Source organism: Pieris brassicae, chromosome 4 (genome assembly GCF_905147105.1).
Source record: "Pieris brassicae chromosome 4, ilPieBrab1.1, whole genome shotgun sequence".
Lineage (NCBI taxonomy): Eukaryota > Metazoa > Arthropoda > Insecta > Lepidoptera > Pieridae > Pieris > Pieris brassicae.
The window spans coordinates 19111641-19132710 of NC_059668.1; the positions used below are offsets into that span (position 1 = coordinate 19111641).

At 32.0% G+C, this 21070-nt stretch overlaps 1 protein-coding gene across 2 annotated transcripts in view; it reads right to left on the reverse strand.

The window, feature by feature from the left end:
• Positions 1–21070, reverse strand: part of LOC123708829 (LIM domain transcription factor LMO4) — a 137769-nt gene that overhangs the window by 57754 nt on the left and 58945 nt on the right. The gene's annotated exons all lie outside the window — the stretch shown is intronic.

A 21070-nucleotide genomic window follows, 5' to 3' on the forward strand; every position in this document is an offset into this window, starting at 1 on the left:
AGTATATTGTTTACGAATGCATGAAATAAAATTATATGGAAATTGAATCATTAATATATAAAACATATCTCAAATATTGTTAAGAAATTAAAGCGTGAACTAAACTCTCTCAAGCTATATTGATTTGATACACGCTGTTATATTCAAATTTCGAACAAATATTTTTTCTTTATAGTTTATTATATATACTAGAAAAAACTATAAAATAGAAAACTTTCAAATGTCTTTTAGCATTTATCAGCAACGATTATCCTAATCTCAAAGACCCCATTCATAAAACACAAATCAAAATCTCATTTTAATTGTACCTTAATTCATACCAGAAATAAATTAAACGCTGGCAATTTTTCTCATATCTTTTATATTGTAATTTATGGGATACAATTTATTAATAAAGAACGATTAATTACACGGCTTTGAGATCGAATTGCCCGCGGCTATTGAGAATATAAAAGGTTCAATTATAATAAATGTAGCTAATTTCAATCAAATAATACTACTAATTAGCTGACATCGGCATTCTTTGAGGTTTAACAAATGACTCAATTGGTGTTGTTAATGTCCGGTCTTACCGTAGTCATTATCGTTTTGGTGTATTCACGACAGCGAAGTCATTAAAAGTAATATAAGTGTCATTTAAAATTTGTATGGGCGGTAATTTAATTTGTTATAAGGTGTTTTTTTTAAATAACGGCTAATGGTTTTACATATTCGTCAAGGCTAGGTTTCATCTATATTTTTTTAACGGAATAGGAGGGAAACTGCCAGGAGGCTCACCTGATGTTAAGTGATACCGCCGCCATATACTCTCAATGCCATAGGGCTCGCGAGTGCGTTGCCGGCCTTTCAAGTATTGGTAAGCTCTTTTCTTGAAGGACCCTAAGTCGAGAGGACGTTATTGGGCGTTATGCGTAATTCCTAACTAATCTGTCTATTAAACATTAAAATCCAATGTACTTACAGTCTCTATTGAAAAGTTCAAGTAGTAGCACTTACTAAAAAACAGATTAGTATAAGACTTTGAAAAGGCTCTGCAAGACTTCACTATCAAATTGTGAGGATCTACTTAATGTCCTATACATAAGCATTGCTTTAGTAATTACAAGACAAAATATAAATATAGAATACACAAATATTTAGAAATAGTATCCAAAATTGTTCAACTTAGAAGCGATGTTGAATGTGATTCTTTAAAATATAATCAACAATATCGTTTTATAAAAAATCGTGTAAAAAGTTTGTAATTACAAAGGCTTAAACTTTTAATTAATGAGAGGATTAAAAATCTTCCGAGCCTCATTATTAAAGGTCACCTTTAGCATTTTTAAACTCTAACACCTCATTATTCCAGGTATCCTTGAGTTTTTCAGAATATACGTAACAAATACCTTTTTGTATTGGTTTGGTATATTCGGACATTGACGAATGTTACAAATTTGTTATATGACAATTAAAATATTGTTTTAAACTTAATTTAACGAAGTATAAACTAAATAAAATGTATGTATTGTATTGTAAGGCAAGGAGGTGAACGTACCTACAAATCGCTTATCTGCTACTTTTAAGTTTCCAGTGAATAGCTCGCTCTTACAACTTAATTACCAACATTGATGAACATTGATATATTTTACAACAATCTTACCGTAACTTTGTTTAGTAGGTTTAAGTTTCTATTTAGGTTTTTTATGCTCTAATTGATGCGTTTCTTTGTAAAATTTGTGATGTCATATTTTCTTGTATAGTTTAAGGATACGTGTTCTTTTAGGATTTATAAATAAATAAAAAAATGGATATAAACTTTGATTCGTGGGTGTCAAATTGGTCCCTCACGACACGAACCTGCAAACAGTTATAGAAAGAGAAATGAAATTCAGTCAGTTCGGCTAGCCGTTGCTCATAGATTTTAATTCGATGCTTCGAACTGAACAAATCTACCCACACAATTCAAATTCAAACGGTATTAATCGGGGGATCATTAGCTCGCGCCGAGGGCACTGATGTCATTTCATCGTAATGCTTTGTTCTTAAACTAATTATACTTCGAGTTCTGTTTTTACAACACTCATTAAATATTCTCTACCATTATAATTGCTACACGTGTATGGAAAGTTATGATTTCTTTGTGGTCCTTTGAAACTCTAACTTTCCTTTGATATTTAAGATAATGATGTTGTAAGTTGGATATTTTGCGACATTATAATTATAATTCTCGTGTTCATTTCAATGCTAAGTCCAATAAATGAATGTTAGAGTTGAATTTTTTATAACAATTCGAAATTGTAATTTGGTATTGGCAGCAATGTTAGAAATTATTTTTATTTATTTATTAACACTTCGTTGCATACAGAAATATAATACAATTGACATAATTAAATGAAAAGGAGGGCAACTCTCTCACCAGTCAACCACCGTGAGAAAAAAAAATGATAATTGCAAATATTGATAATACATATAGTTATTTAGACAAACTTAAACAGGAACAAAATTAAACAAAAAATTGTTTTTGTTTTTGATTAACGCTCATTAAAATACATTTGTATACAAATTTTTCAGCTTCTCCATACATACATAAGACTTCATGGGTACCCAATAAGTTAATTTAGTTAAAACTCATGTAATACTTCTATTACAGCGGTAATAGATGTCTTTACTATACTTCAAAACGTAAATTTTAATAAGTACCTAATAGAGCTGATGCCGAGCAGTATTAACCTAGTGGCTTCAGAGTGCAACTCTCATCCCTGAGGTCATAGGTGCGCATTTAGCATTCGCTCGAACGGTGAAGGAAAACATCGTGAGGAAACCGGCTTGACTTAGACCAAAAATTCGTCGGCGTGTGTCAGGCACAGGAGGCTGATCATCTACTTGCCAATAAGATTGACAGATGATCATGAAACAGATTCAAAATTCTGAGGCCCAGACCTAAGGTTGTAACGTTCCTGATTAATTTATTATAGCCAAAGATACCCGGTCAGATTAAGCTAAAAGGCCTCTCACCTCTCATGCATGACTACATTACACTTATAATTAGTACATATATCCATCAAAAACCCATAAATACCCACGATTTTACAGTCATAATAAAAATTACATAACCTGAATGATGTATATCATAAAATGACTATAAAAATAAATCAAGCTTTACAAATGCAAGAATGATGGGCATTTTTTGTTCTACGTATGAACAGTGACATTGATGGACACCGGCTAACTGGTGGGTGGTCCGGAATATTAACTGTTTCTAATTTACTATTTTCCTCTCAATCGTAACTGAAAATCCGTTTGAGCTGTCAGATTAACCGCCCGAGATTGGCAGGTAGGTTTTTGTTTTTGGTGCTATAATCTATGTTTTACGCCTATAGAGTACTCCACTATCTAGGATTGCTTCTTACGTCGTTAAATCTTTATCGTAAAGTATAGTAAGTTAAAGTTTGAATAAAAAAAATTAAAAAAAAAAAACTTTATTCATGACAGAAATGGATTGTGAGAAAATTCATCTATCGATAGCAATTATTTTGTTTAAAACAGTCTTTTAAGACAAAAGTAATTTGTAATGTTACTTCTAAATGCCAACAAAGTGTAGTGTGTTAAAAGTAGACTGTAAAAGTAAAATTCTACTTTAAAAAATTGTCTTGCACGTTATATTAATTATAGCTGTACATGGACATATAAAGCGGTGCAACTCAGCTGAATTTTACTATATAGTTAGTAATTTCACTATATAATAACAGATTAAAGAAAATACACGGCAGTAAAATGACTTTAGATTCGGTTTAGATCTACGGGGAACATCTTTGACTATTAATACATTATTTTGGCAAGTACTCCTTAATAAATTTTAATGAATTGTCATAAAAAAACTAAATCAGAGGCGGTTGACCGCTAATAACAATAAAATAAAACTGTTATAGAAATCTAGCATACAGCGGGCATTGTCCATTACGCTTCAGCGCTTCTGACGTGTGGATTAAAACGTAGTTACAATACATGGGGCGATGGGATTGACAAGCAGTTGCCAGGTGGCCCCTACATTTTTGTAACCGACTTAGCGCTCTAATTAATTTATAAATAGTTCAATATCAGAAACTATTATAAAAACACTTTGATAGAAAATTATATATTTCAGACCGTTATTGTTACCACGGTCGGAAAGTTTACGTGAAAATTGTGAAAAATTTGTAGTCTTGGTAGAGAGGGATTCGCCATGATCAATCAAGCTGTGACGTAAAACAAAGGGACATTTGAATTATTTAATATCTAATTGTTACATTTTTATAATTGGGTATATTTATTTTAATAGTTACAAGTTATTTAACAATAAACGACCGTAACAGTAACTTCCAAACTAGAAATTAATTAAAAAAAACACTATTAAAAATGACATTTGTTCACCTAAGGAACAAATTAAAAAATTGTAATAAAGCGTTATTGGTATGATAATACAAGCTAAATTGATTAGTGGTGGTCCCATGGCAGGTAGGCCGCATTCCTGAACCGTCCCGACTGTTTGTCATAGCTAACGTAATAAATAAAATGTACACCTTGACCAAATGCCATACTAATATTTGATATTAAAAACTTAATCAACCACAAAATTATCTACTTAAAAATTATATCGACAAATAAATTGCAGTATTGTGATTCGTATTGCCGTTAAGAATTAATTTTTTAACACATATTAAACAGTTCCGTGGCCTGTTTTCACAAGTGCTAATTACTATTTATAATAAGATGAATATAGAAAAATGTGAGCTTCGAAAACAGCGTAAAATTAATATTAGGCCAAGGATGTTATAAACTAGCACTTGGCTCAGAACTGTGTGTATTTTATGACATTATGTAAACATTAATTTCACGGATATAGCATAGTTAATAAACGTTTTTAAATATTTGCTGTGTTCGAGCATAAGATGGTTTAATGTGTATAGATTTAAAAGTAGAATTTACCTGTTTACTTGTAACTAAGAATCGTATATATGCAGCTCTTAATAATAACTAGAGACTTGATTAATCAAAAAATAACGTAATAATTTTAATATATTTATAAACGTTAATAAACAAAATAATTTTAAATGAAACGTTTGAATTTCGAACGCGTCCTTGCACACATTTCCGAGTTTCAAAGCGAGTTGCGTGGGCGCATAGGGATACCTACAAGTCGTAAATTTATTACGAGCAATAAAAATACATTTAACATATTTCCAACTCTTTGATTTGACCTGTTTAAGATCAAAGGGGATATATAAAGATAATTAAATCATGTAGCGTTAACTAATAATGAAGTTTTCTATATTATACGAATCCTATAATCCTGTAAAGCAATTTAGACCTGCGCTGAAACAGATCATTTTATTACTCTATTTATTATTTTTAATTTATTAGTCGACGTACTAATAATAGTGATTAGATTTCAATAGCGCATATGCCACAGGGCTGACATTGCTGTGTCTATTTCACTCACTCTTCTTCAATTTTTGACAGATATGGTTTAGTATTCACAACATTTTTACCCTTTACATTTGTAGATTGAGAAAATTCTTCGATTACTATATAAAACTACGAAGTATATCAATCAATGAACGAACTTCAATGGGAGACCCATTGAAAAGACTGGTCATGCACTGATAACTTGGCCACTTAAAATCTTATCTAGGAGAGCACGGTTTGGGCTCCAAACAACAAACTACAAACGATCGTTCACAAAAAGTGCCCGCAGTACGTTTCGATCGAATTTCCTTTCATTCACACCTTTTTATAAGTCTTTTTTCATGAATGAAGTCGTGTTCGGGATAATTATTGAATTTCGCCGATTCGTTACGAATATCGATGAGCCGGAAGCATTGGCGCGGGTGATTGCATCCACTGAACAAATTCCGAAGATCGGAAAGTAATTTTATGCTTTTTAAAGACAATTTCGGTTATCAGAGTTGATTATATATTATCGCGATAGTAAAAAAAATACTGCACCTCTAGTGAAACGCTTTGTAACAACCGACTATACATTTAGAAAAATACAAATAGATTCGTACGGTCTGCAAATATTGGAGTTATTAACTTGGAAAATTACAGTAATCATATACAAGACGGACTAACGTGAGATCGTGGATACTCAACAATAAACCCGCTAATTAGGTTTCAATAACAGTAATTTGAATCGTATTTTGTATAACAAACAGTATATTAGAGCGGTATTATAAAACGAATCAGTGGTAATAATGTAGGGGATCTAATTAAATTGCCGCCGATAATAATGGCACTCGGCCTCCCCTGGTAGACCCCTCGACATTTATTATTCCTGCAACTGTACCCCGGAACCAAGCTCTCCAGTTTGTTCAACGTGGAAATGAAGGATTGTATGTGCAATTGCGTTTAGTACGCGTATTAATTGTAATTTTAATTGAAGCTTTAAAAATATATTTCGAGTCGGTTCAAATGCGTCAAATAAGAAAATATTAGGCCACTACAACACAATTTCGGTTGTAAAAGCAAACAGTTGTGATAAAACTTATACAATATATTTGGAACACGCACGATTAAAACTAAAATGCGATATAAACTGAGCTGAAGGATTTGTGTAAAGCGTTTGATTCGTGTAACAACCCCAGGTTTCGCGCGTCCTGCGAATGCAATCCACGTTAATTCATACACACCTTTATATTGTTATATCTCCATTCCATTTCATTGCTCGCTTGGGACTACATCTGCTCCACCCCACCCCTCTACCCCCTACGTCCATTAGTGTTTTGTGAATGATTTAAAAGCTCTTTCGGATAACTACTCTGTAAGTGAGTAATTTAAGACTTGCTTCATTTTATCAGTGTTTCTCCCTAATTTTGAGTGCACATTAAAACATTATATGACGGGAGTATAGATCTGAGTGCTTTTAATGTTTAATCTAAACATTCGGGGCGTAAAAACATTCGTGGAATATTTTGACGTCAAATTGTAGAATAGTTTATTTGTGTTTGAGGAATGAGTCATATGATGCCTTATTATCTGTCAGTGGAATCAAATGAAACCTACTTATTACGAATATAATGGGTGTAATAGTGTTTTAGATAGGTTTATACCAAACCTTGTCTCTGGTTACGTATAAAAAATATTACAGATTCAAAGTCGTGTTACTTTGGTCAAATGGTGTTTACGCTGGGATAAAAAAAGATAGATGAGTACCTTCGTTAAAACTGTTTTCCAATTTTAAACATGATATTAATCATTTTTCAACTGAGGCTCAGAGTAAACAGGAACAATAATAATTATAGGAATTATAACTGCAATGATTAGATAAAGTTCATTACCCGTTATAAATAGGTATAGGTACCTACAGTTTCGTTGGCAACTACTAGTTTCGACAACTTGTTTCACAATACGGTCAGCGGCACTTAAACGCTTTACTGGCGAGGTGAATATTATTTGTACGTATCGCAATAATAACACTTTATTTGTCTTAAATTACCTTAAGTATAATTTTGTTGAATAAATATTTGGGCTTCACAAACACGCTATATCTGTGAAACACAAAAGTTTTAATGATTTTTCTGTTGGATTTTCATGTTATCTCATCGTGATGATAAAGGTTACAAGTGATATATGTAATACCAGCAAAGCGAGATAATAATATATAATCTCATACAAACGGTATAGAATCACTTAATTTCCGGTATGATAACATTGTGCCGGCACAGAACAATATTTTTAATAACTGCAAAATTTTATTAAAAAATTCTTCAAATGCAACCATATAAATTTTATATTGAGCAATGTTTTATAGGGTAAAAACGACAAAGGAATTTTCCCCCCCGCGCCGGGAAACGGAAGAAAATCCGTCATCTCCCACTCGTAAATAATACGCGTACATGCAAATGAGTGTTATGTTAATTTATTTGTAATGATAAGATAAGGCTTTGTTGCGGCAGGAGATACGGCTCGTGAGGTTGATTTAAGCGCATACGCCCGTAGCGATCATAGAATTAGGGTCCGATGCAATAAATACGTTATTGTATTAAAATTTTAGAATTTTCAAGCTTTGCTTCGGCGAACACTTTTCCATAATAATATTACAAAGTTCTACCACCACGTGAATGTCGAGGCTATTTAACTTATTAAAAAGATTGAAAAGTACAAAACCCTTCGCATTAGTGTGAGTGAGTGCAAAATAGTGGTAAGTACACAAGAACAAAATGTCTTTCTATTAATGGAGACTGTAAGTTGTGTTATTGGACTATAAGTTGTCTTTCATATGCTCAATATCCTTTTTAGTAAATTAGGTTATTTTTAAATTACTTATTAGTCTTTAGTTAGGCTAAAGCGTAATGTTTAATGATGTCTTTGTGCAGAGACAATTGTATAAAAAAATATTATAGAGAAGAAACATTTGATAGTTTGTTTACATTGAATAGCTAGCTGTAGAATATTTTCAAAAATGTTAGGCTTCTGAATAATATAACAATTAATATCTATTGACAATAACAAAGTGATTTACTGCGGTTTTATAGAAAACGTCTATCAAAGAAGTCCTCGATACCATGTCTAAGAAAATTCATTAATTTGAATTTAAAAGTCTATTTACCGACAAGAAGAGAAAATAGCGTACAAATTGTTAAAATGCCGGCAACGTACTCGCGAGCCCTCTGGCATTGAGTGCCCATGGGCGGCGGTATCAATTAACATCCGGTGATCCTCTTGTCCCTGTTCTATAAAAAACACCAGAAAAGATTTAGGGTATAGAACACCGTCCTTTGACAATATTGTTTTGAGTTATATATGTATACTATAATCTTCAAATTTTAATAATAATATTATTGTGAATACTATAGAGACTTAAATTAGTAATATTCCCTGTTTCATATGTCTAGCTTACGTTTTATATAAGAGATATATACGTTTGTGAAGGTTTATCAATGATAGATATTTCACGATTGACGTAGAGATATTTGCATAACGGTGTAAGGTAAGGACCGGACGGGGATAAATTAACCAATCTTTAAGGAACATAATTCAATTTATAAAAATTATTACAGTAACATTTTGCAATTAGCAATGTTAATGTAAACTTTGCATTGTCATAGTTTTTTAATAAGTTTTTCTTAAAGTTCACTAATACCAATTACGTCATACTTTGACATTGGTATGGATTTCTTTATATGTAATAAAAAAATATAACAATGTCAATTAGCTTATTGTAATAATTGGTGAAATGACTGAAGTTCTGTGAGAAATTTCCAATTTGTATAATAATAGATAATCTATATCGCTACAAGCTTTTTAGGTCTGGGCCTCAGATTTCTTTATCTGTTTCATGATCGTTTGTGAATTGAATAGGCAAGTAGGTGATCAGCCTTCTGTGCCTGACGCACGCCGTCGACTTTTTGGGTCTAAGGCAAGCCGGTTTCCCCACGATGTTTTCCTTCACCGTTCGAGCTAATGTTAAATGAGCACATAGAAAGAAAATCTATTGGTCCAAACCACAATCCACAGCTGGGGATCGAACCTACGACCTCAGGGATGAGGGTTGCATGCCGAAGGTACTACTAGGTCAAAACTGCGCGAAATCTAATAGAAAATAAAATTAACATCGAATGATTAACTCAATTTTCTTTAAATATAATTGATTCTGCTGCCTGATACCTGCAGCTGACTTCATCATCGGACGTCAAGGCAGAATACGAAAATCCACCCGTATGTACTCGACGTCCGTCGTTCCTCAACTGAGCGTTATTTAAGAACCGAAATAATCCAGAATAGAGCGTATGAATTCTTAAAAGGCCAGCAACGCACTCGCGAGCCCTCCATGTCCATAACACTTTACCTCAGATGAGTCCGTTTGCCCCCTGTTCTATAAAAAAGGGCTTTAAGATACCACTTTGAGCGCTAATTCTCGAGATAAACTTCACAATCGATTGTCGCTAAACGATAGCTGTCATCATGTATTGACAATAGAGTAGATTGGGGTAAATTGCCAGATAAAAATAATTTATCTGTGTTTGTGTAGTTAACGAGCAACACAGCGGGATTCCCTCACCCCACACTTCCCCCATAGACTATGAGACGCCGTTACTATTATTTTAATCACTTTTGAAAATATTTTTTTTACTATTTCGATATAGTAAGAACGACAACGGTCTGAGTTTTTCTACAGGCGTAGTCCATAAATTATCTTATTAAATAACAAACGAATATAGACTAATTACAATATTTATGTATTACTTATTAACACTTTGTTACATTACAATATAAAAAATCGAACAAAAATAAATCAAAAGGAGGGCAACTGGCGGCCTTATCGCTTTCGAGCGATCTCTTCCAGGCAACCACTGTGAGTGAAGAAAAAAAATGTATACATAAGATAGGCAAGAAATGCAAAAATACATGTTAGACACAGTTATTAAGCCAAAACTAAATAGAAACAAAAAAAACAAACTAAACTAAAATGATGATACATTAAAAATAGAAAGTAAAAACATATTAATATTCTTAACCTATGGGGCAAAAATAATAATAATACCTAATTTAAATTGATAAATATGAAACAAAAAGATATTTAAAAATTCTGGACCCTTTGCAGTGTATCTTTAACGCTGGCAGCATGACCTCGCTGTATTGCGATACTTATTCGTTGAGCGAGCACAGTACCAGCTCTGAGGTCACCTGTACTATCTACAACGCCAACTTAAATCTTCTATAAGCGACAGCGTGTGTTGACACTTGAACCCTACGCCCTAAGAGTCTCTACTCTAAGGGAACCAAATATATGAAAAGGGAGGCAACGCATTCGCGAGCACTCTGGAATTGAGTGTCCATGATATAACTTAACATCAGGTGAGAGCCTCCTGCCCGTTTGCTCTCTATAAAAAATCAAATGACTTATTTCAAGAAACACCTATTACTGCTATATGCACACTAGTTCCGACCTTACTCACAGCTATTCAAACCATAGAAAAATGGTATAAAAATATAGCAGGGTTTGATGAATGAACAAGTATATGTGAAAAATACCCATTAAAGTAGGCATAAATTTAAGCATGTCCACATTATGTAATGCTTACATGTATACATTAGCAAGTAAACGTTAATTACACAATATTACACAATCCGAATTTTATATAACTTTGGAATAAGCAACTTCTAGTTACGCGAAAAGAAATACACTTTTTCATGATTTAACACATTCTACAATTTAGTAGTGTTTTCGCAAGGATATTTATAAATATTACTTAGGGATAATGTGACGTTGTAATGGTAAAATTATTTTTAGCATTATTACAAATATTTCCGCTCTATAGCAGTGCAGTTATAATCTCTGAAATCGTGAGGAAACCGGCAAACCTCAGACACAAAAAGTCGTCGGCGTGTGTCAGGTTCAGTAGGACGACTACCTAATTGCGTTTTAAAAACACAAATGATCACGAAACAGATATAAAAATCTGAGTCCTAGGAAAACGCCACTTTTTCTGTATAATATTATAAACATAGTATTTTCTTTTGTTAACATAGCTTTTACACATTGAAATACATACATAGCTTCAATCCGGTAAAAAAGTGTTTCCTTTCAAACATAAACATGGTTTCCGGGTTATCTAAAATATCTACTATTTTGTTACTAAATCGAAACTGTAATAAGGTGACATGGAAAATAAAAATATATTGATGTAAAAAGATGCGTAATTGATTACATTGACACTCGCTCATTTGGTTGATTGTATGGGACTCCAAATTGCGTATTTAACGCGCGCGAAGCACCCTTGTGAACGTTGCCAATTTAGACAACACCCTATAGAATCAGGGTTCCGTTTATTGAAGTTACATTTATAAAAATTGCACTACAACAATTATATTGTTTGGTATACACGAAATCATTTCAATTATTAAATATTTTTGACTAACAATAATTTATTAAATATAACGGATTATACAAACTACAAGGAAATAACAGAAATATCGCAAATTTGTGGCGGCTATGCGGTTATTTGTTAAATCGTGGGCAGGCAAAACACTGAAGTGTTGCCGCAGTTCAACTATACCTTTGGAATCGCTGTCCCAATTTAATATAACATTGAGGATATACATCATTAATAAATTCGACAAAGATTCAATAAATACTAACGTAAAATACATAATTAGCCTGGAAATGGATACAGAAAAAACGAATTATAATATAATTTTTACGAGATTTAAATTCATGACTAGTTTTAATTTAATTTAAACAATTTATTGCAAAATGTAAGATGTGGTAATCCTTTTAAGTAAGTGAATATCTGTGTCAGAGTACCCAGCACTTCCATTACAAACTTAGTACATAGTTAATATCATTAATAAAATATATACGTATTTTAATTACATATATTATTATTTTACACGCCTGAGTGCATACGTGACTGTGCGAATGACATGTGTAACTTCAAGAATTGAAAGAACGGTTCTAAATTACCACGGTAATAAATTCATTATTAAAATTATTTATTTGAAATGTATAAATAAAAACCGCAAGACAAAACGATGCCGCGTTTCGTTTGATTGTGTTTTGTTTACAGTATCTGTAGCCCAACCACAGTCGATGTTACGAAGTCGGATTGTCTATAGTTAACTAAGATGTTAAATGTCAATGTCATAAGTTTATTGTAACATATATTCAACTCTATGACTCTGCTTCTCTAAATATAACCGAAGACGATTTCCTTTAAAATTGTTTACTTATTGATATATTACTTCGAATTATCCTACGAAATACGTTTAGTAAGAAATATAAAATCACAAGGACTTATGGGTCAATTGCCACACTATCAACGTGCAAATATCGCTCCCTAAGATTAGATTATAATAGTGACGCGAAACTTAAGTTCGAAGGAAAACTACTTTTAAACATTTACTTCAGATATTTTTTAAGGTAAATTTTATACAAGACTAATATTAATAAAAATAATATGAGAATTGGAAAATTACGTCAAAACGGAATGTTGCTTAGCTGAAAAGGATCTCCTGGGTTTTTAGACTAAAAATTAATTGCTTAAATGAGCTTTTTTTTATAAATACGACAAATTTAGACTATACCGAAATATTCGAATAGTATGTATTTGGTTATTATAGAACTGGAAGTATGTTTAGAATATTTGAAGGCGAATGTCGTAAATATGGCCGACAGATCTTAACTCAAATAATGGCGTTTTAATTTTAAAACACGGCAAACGCTTTGTACATTTTTTGAATTTCGAACATTGCCGTATTTATGAACTAGATTAACTATTATAAAATTGGACATAATTTTATATTAATGTCCAGCAAAAGGCTTTTCACGGCCAAAAATTGTTAAATTAAAGGGCTTCCCCCTTAAAGTTAAAATTAGCATGATAATAAATTTTAATTAGATAAGCATCAATATAATTAGAGATTATCAATGAGTCATCCCATTCCATTACATTAATACTATTGTTTTCGCATAATTTCGAAGATGACTCAGTCAAAAGTCGTAAGGAATACAAAGTATGATGTTAAAATCGCAATTAACGGAAGACAATGAAACACTGAAAAGTCTCATCAATCAATTCATAAGATAATTAATCATTATAATTAAAAATTCTCGATGACACGTTAAAGATTAGATGACATGAAAAAATTCAATCCTTTACCCTGTTAATTGTCAGAAGTCCTTCGTGTTGCGGAAAATTAGAAAAAGACGAGACACAGCAGCGCTTACCGCTCTACGATTCGAACTATTACGCAACAGTTTTTATCAAAATATGTTTATAAGTGTACAAGCTCCGCAAACTATACTCATAGCAGAATTTTTAAATGACTTTTTAAAGCAGGTACCCAACTATTAATATAGCTCAACTTCTATATACAATTTGTGTTTACCCTCCTTAATTATAAGTAAATTTATTATTGTAATTTATAGAAGCCAATATATTTTTCTAATTTCCGATCAATTACGCAAAGTGCCTATTAATATCTTATCTAAGTGACCGTGTTGTATTAGTTAGCTACATTAAAGATAATGTTACATTTGAGACGACGTCTGCCAGTGTAATTACCTAGTGACTCAGCGCTGCTTTATTCACCCTGCATAGGATCCGCGAACAAACTTGTTTTAATTAATTTCGTGTCTCGCACAAGCCTGAAAGCTGATTGTTATCTACTTAGTTGCTGTAAGTGATAATGAAGCTACATATTGTAAATTGCGATTTTATTGACGGTACATACATATTTATTTATTGCGAGTCAACTGGGCACCATTTATGAAACACTAGCGACCGTGACTTCTGACTTTGTGTATTGGCAAATTATAATAAACCTCGCTGGCTAAACTTGTATTGATGAAGTATTCTTAAAAGGCTGACGCACTTGCAATCCCTCTGGCAATGTGGGTGTCTATGGGGGGCGATATCACTTAACATTAGATGAGCCTTCTGCCCGTTTGCCCTCTGTTATATAAAACAAAAAACTAGTTATATATATTCTAGCTAAAACATATTCTTGTAAGGTTATTTGTTGGTGTGGACCATTGAGCTTATACGTATTTTTTTTTTAAAGCTACATTTTAGTAATGGTTTAACATTAACGTTTGTGTAAATAAACAAAAGAGAGCTTACCGAAATTTATCGAAATAGTTGGAACGGTTAAAGTATTAATCGTGATCACGTTTGTGGTTTTTTTTTTAGAAAACCGGTTATCTCAAGGTGCGTTGAACGAGGTGCCATTGCCATTACTAAACACATAATAAAATACAAATTAGATATATACTGAGATATATAGAAGTAAGTAAACTTTTACTTTGCTATCCCTACTTGGCAATTTCTAGAGAATGTTTTGGTTCCGGTTGCCATAGCAACGAGTGAGTTACCGACTGTCTACAACCATTTATAGAGGTTTGTAGTTTAATTAAATATTCATGTTGTTGTATTTGAATCGACATTTATTATTAGGGAATATAGCCATTTAATCAGAGAGGAGTGTTCTATGCAATCTCTTAGGTCGTAGGTTCGATTCCGGTTGTGCACCAATGGACTTTCTAAGTGCGTATTTAATATTCGCTCGAACAGTAAAAGAAAACATTGTGCCGAAACTTAAACCCGGCGTGTCTGATTAGGTACTTGCCTATTAGATTGACAAATGATCAAGAAATCTGAGGCCCAGAGCTAAAAATGTTGTTAAGCCACTGATTTATGTATTATGGTTAATTAATTAAAAAAAACGATTTTAACTACTAAGCATATTTCTATGAAAGCCTTCCTTCATTATTCACAAATAGTCATCGTGGAAGCTTAAATCTTATTCTTATGTTTCATTAAAATCATCCTTCATATTTATTAACCGCCACCACAAATTGATTCTCAAAATCTTAATTAATAGCAATTACGATACTAAACTCCACAATCAAATAGAATGACTGGCTAAAGTTGACTGACCCCACACGTTTGATGCTGTGACGCAGTTTTCGGATTCTTTCATTGATTTATTTCATACAAAATTATATATTTTTTGTCTGATTATTTAATTATAATATGGTCAGTTTAAATTTCGTAAACGAAAAGTATCACGAACGACTATCCTTGACATAGTGAACCTTCGCGTTAAAAACTAAATTTACGCGTCAATTGTTCATGCTAATCAAAATCAGTAAGGGTTTTCTATAACCTACGAATATACTTCAAAATCAGATGAACTAGTAGGCCAGATTTTCCCTACTATAGGTAACTAGGTCGTATGGTCAAACAGAATCAACAGGTATATATATCCATAAAGTAATTACTTATCGAATAGAAATACGTTTACAAATCGAACTAGATTAATATCAAATATATTTTTTAAATAAACATAAGATCCCGGTTGGATTAGGTGTCACGAATTGTAAATAAACTTGATGAGACATTTAAAAGGCAACCATAAATACCCCATAAAATTCTCTATGGTAATTGTCAAATCGGGTCATTTTTTTTCCCGCGTAAAATTTTCCAGCGGTCGGATAGTTTACGAAGGCCAGCATGCAGGTCATATATCCATAATGATTGTATAATATACTTCTAGACAGCGTAACGCATTATTCAATACATGTTTGTACGTAGTAAATGTTTTGACAACTTGGATATAGTTTCTTGACTGATTCGATGATGTATACTTTCCTTGTTGAAGGAAATCGTACGCCAAATTTTCATCTCTTCATAGCATTATTAGCAGTATGTTGTTTACCGTTGTAACACGTTTGACACTTCCTGTTCCTATTCAATTATCTGGGTTTGATGTAAACAAATCATCGTGTTTTGTATACATAGTTTTATTAATTTAAACAAAAATAGATACCACACATTTTCTAATTTTAACTTGACAGTTGACACAACAACGTCAACGTTTTTGTATGGTTTTGTGCACAGAAATAATTTTACAGCTTTTAAGGCGTAAATTTAATAACTTGTGAAATAGCGGACAGTCATTAAACATAATATACCAAATTATTTTAAACATTTGCTCAGAAATCATCCCATTATATCATCCTAATGAATTTCAAATACAATTTTCGTGGACCCTAATTTATTTGAACAATTATTAGTTTCCGTAACAGGGGACCGTCATTCAAACAGAACAAATAAACTGTGGGTGAATGTTTATTTTTATTTAAGTCTAAATTGGTTCTTCTGAGAATACTTGGTAATCTGTAATCGCTAAGTAAATATATGGTTTACCTGCTATGGACAATGTAGATCCCATTTCTCTATTTTCGGTTCTTTGTATTACGGAGTCGTTTTAAGAAAGAACTTTTGTACAATGCAGGTTTACTATAACCGCTCTATAGAAAATACATTAATCTTAAAATTGACACGTGTATGAAAGTATTTGAAGGTGATTAAAACATAACACCATTATAATTTAAATAATCTTAACCTGTGTATTAACTAATAAACATTTGAAAAATTAAATCAATAAGATTCGCTTCAAAACTTTAGTTAAGTATGGTAACTGGTACTCAAAACCGGTTATACGGAGAGAGGGTATGCGATATCAAAGCAGGTGTACCTGAGCCTACTGACTCAATGAGAATTCCAATTCAACCATATAAAGCGTTTAAGAGATTTATTTTGCTCGTTGCATTTAAATAATGCAATTTGTGCAATATTACGAGTGTATGACGGAATTTTATTCTTATATCCGTCTTCCGTAATGTTTTAATTTAAATGTACTAGCTTCCGTCATGTTGATTATTATCGGAACTAATTTGTATATTTATGCGTATGTATTCAGTATGTCCTTATGAAATATAATGAGTCATGAATACTTGTCTACTTTATTAAGTAACCAACCGCTCGTCAAGAGGGCAAAAAGCTATAGAAAGCATTAAAACTTAAATAAATAGCCTTCATAGTTTTTAGTGGCATTGTAAGCGCGCTAATAATATTCTTAAAACGAATAAATGTATTGATATTTATAAAAATTCAAATTATATTACCGAATTCGATCCTCTTATTTCCCGCCAATGCGTGTTTTTGACAAATGACTGCTAGTGCATTATCTATATCTTCTGCTACAATAGACTAATAGTGTTTAGCTCTACAAGAACACTGACATATTTAATAAATTATTTAAATAACTGTAACTATGAATTTAATATTTAAGTATTTGTACAAGAAAAAGGCAAATTGTGCAACCGAATATGACGTTACAGATTAAAAATATGCAAAATGTCTATGGATCCTAGACGGCTATAATTCTCCCATCAAGTGGAATCTATTATAGATTCAGGAACAAGTTTTGGGGTGGCGTGTTTATAACGCATCTTTAATAATTTAGCCGCACGGTCCCGAGCCGGGCCGGCTTGAATAATGGATGCAACAATAATATGGGACCGTCTCAATATTTTCATGCATATGTCTGCGTTATACTTGGATTATTAAGTAATAAATCTTTGAATATTTATGCGTTGCCTACGGGAAGTGACTGCTATTGTGGAAAAATATACAGCTGTACTTATTGTCGAGTTAAATGTACCCTAAGGCTTTTCGTGTACCAATTTTTATTGACTAATCACTTTAAATATAAGTTAGAAAATAGTACAGAAGAACAGAGTGTTTTCCCCCTAATAGTTATAATAGATATTTTCAGAAGATAAACCACTCCTTATATGGAAATTGTATTCGTTTTGACAACAAACTCCCAAGGGAAATTACAGAATTATCACTAAATAAATTCAAAGCCCTCGTTAAACGTAAATTAATCAATAAAGCTTTTTAATACTTTGACGAATACTTAAATAATCCTAATCCTTGGGATTGATTTGCTCCAGTTCAAACAATTTGTATGACTCAATACTTGGCGATTGCAAAGAGTGGCGGAAACTTTCTTGCCAGTTCTTCTTACCCGCTCTACGCCCTTGACTTGCGAACTGGTTGTAAATGTAAATTTACAATTAATTTAACTTTTTTTTGACGTTCATAAATGTATTTGTTTACCTATATGAATAAAGATATTTTGAGTTTGAGTTTAATAGTGACAGTAAGTAGTGTTATGTGAAACCTTATGTTAAACATCCTTTTAGTAAATTAAGATTTTTAAATTAAGAGTTTTTAATCACTAATTAGTCTAAAAGGCTAGATCATAATGTTCTGTGCATTTTATAAAACAAATATGACATCGTAACAAACGTCTAGTGCCACTGAATGGGCGAAGCAACTTTTCCATATTGGTAGATTGCTTTTCTAACAGACAAGATAAGAACTATGTACTCCTGAGAACATTCCTAGTTCTATAAATCGTCCGTTTCGAGATAAATACTTCTTAATTAAATAAACAACAGAGTAAAAATTCTTCATTAATGTAATTAACATTTACGAAGTAATGCATAAGATTGCATTTCGTTAATAAATCAGACGTTAGGGAGGTTCATTAGATCGTCCGGGGCCTTCCGGGCACTGCCCTCATCCGTCCAGGTCATGCATTTAATTTGGTAAAAAAATACGTACGTCAATTAATACGAAACATAACGTTTTTTATAACAATTGTTGATATCCATTATACAGTTGGAATATTAACTTTTTCATATACATAGTTATTATTAGCAAGATTAATGTTAACACTCGTCAATTGTAATCTTTAGTGTTTGGAGATAAGGTCTATTGTTGCACGTAAATAGAGCACAGCAATTCTTTAAGAGGCTCCTCAAGTGACATAGTACAGTCTTAAGATCGATCCTCGATTTTTAGACGAAATAATTGTTAATTCTTTGTTACAAATTAATAAACTTATCTATTAAAATAGGGTAATTTCCTCGGGTTTATAAAATTACTATATATGAGTTTCAAGTAAAATGTTCCTTTAAAATTGGTATCAAATATATGTAGACATTTGATAGCGGAAATTATATAGCTATGCAGACAATAACAATGCTTATCACTATTTATACGCTTCCTCAATCTTAATCCTTAATTAAGGAAGTACATCTTAAACGAAAATAGCTTTATCTAATAAAATGTCTGTACAGTTCAAATAGTTTTATAAAGTAACTTATCGCTATTTAACTCGATGCCTGGTAGATAGTAACTGTGACCCAGAGCTGGTGTTTTGCTCGGTTAACGAATAAGCATCGCAATACAGCGAGGTTATGTGGCAATAAAGGATACTGCCGCTGGGACCAAACTTTTAAAATTTTCTATTCATGCATTTTAATTATATTTATCAATATGTAGGTTAAGAATATTGTAAATACTGTATATTTGTGTGTTGGGAATAAATAAAATTTTATTCAAATATTATTGTTGCTGAAACAAGTTCACAAGGTCACAAGTTAATATTGTTTATTTACAATTAACTTATAAAAGTATTGTCTTTTGTTAACATAGCTTTTACACATTGAAAGAAAACAAGCTTGAAGCTATGTATTATTATAAATTTAAAATTATGTAAAATAATTACAAGTTTATAACAATACATAGCTGCAATCCGGTTAAAAAGTGTTTTCTTATAACTTATAAAACATTTTTTTATATTTATTTGGCTACCTCCTATTCTTTGTATTACCGTCAATTATTTTCATCTATACGTAGTAGAGATGTAATCTCAGAAACATCCTTTAAAGTTGACAACGTGCCAAAGAGGAATGGAAAAAAGCATGGTGGATATAACACTGAGACATTGCAAAAGAGCAAAAGAGCAGAAGAGATAAGATTAACGAGCAATGTAAAGAAAATAAGGCAATTAAAATGGCGCTGGACAGGGCACATGGCAAGAGATAACAGGGTGAAATGGATAAAAATTATTACAGAATGGCAACCACGAGATGATAAGACAGAAAATAAGATGGCCAGACGATATAAAGTATTTTCTTAATACCGGAGGTACAAGTTGGACAAGAAGAGCTAACATTAGAAAAGAACGCAGGCAGCTGGAAGAGGCCTATGTGTCACAGGACACGGTGATCGGCACATCTGATGTATAAGATAAAGTTATGTAACTAAAACAAATGTTTATATGTAGGGTGTCAGCAATAAAAGCTTAATATAAGGTTACATAGTTTGTGAGAGTGAGCCTGGTCCGCCACTAGTCTTACTTAAAATAAGTTATTAATTGACTCTCATAACTCGAGCTTATCGCCGGAATAAATTAAGGTATCGCAGCCTTCCACGCACGTAGTGAAACTTTTAATTGCATCCAGCTCAGTCAGTGTCGTCAACAAAGTTATAAACTATACTCATTAAATATATAAAAATGTTTAAAACTTATATAAAAGGTAATAGATCTACTTTAGTCTCTTCCCTGGTTGCATTTTTAATTAAGATGATTTTCTATATTTATATATGTATCTTACGCAAGTTTAAATTGTTATAGATTTGATTACTAAAAATTCAATATTTACATTTGTAAACGTTACTATGTTATTTGAAATATTAGGAAAAAATAGAAAACAAGAGATAAATAATACTACATACGCTAATTAATTGTAAGTGTAAACAAAAAATATTAATAAATAATTACTTAATACATTAATAACAAAAACAATAACGAAACGTCACTGTTTACTCTTTGGCTAGAGTAAACATAAAACAATAGATTCTAGGACCGGACGAGAGTCTCATTAATTTAGATGATTGTA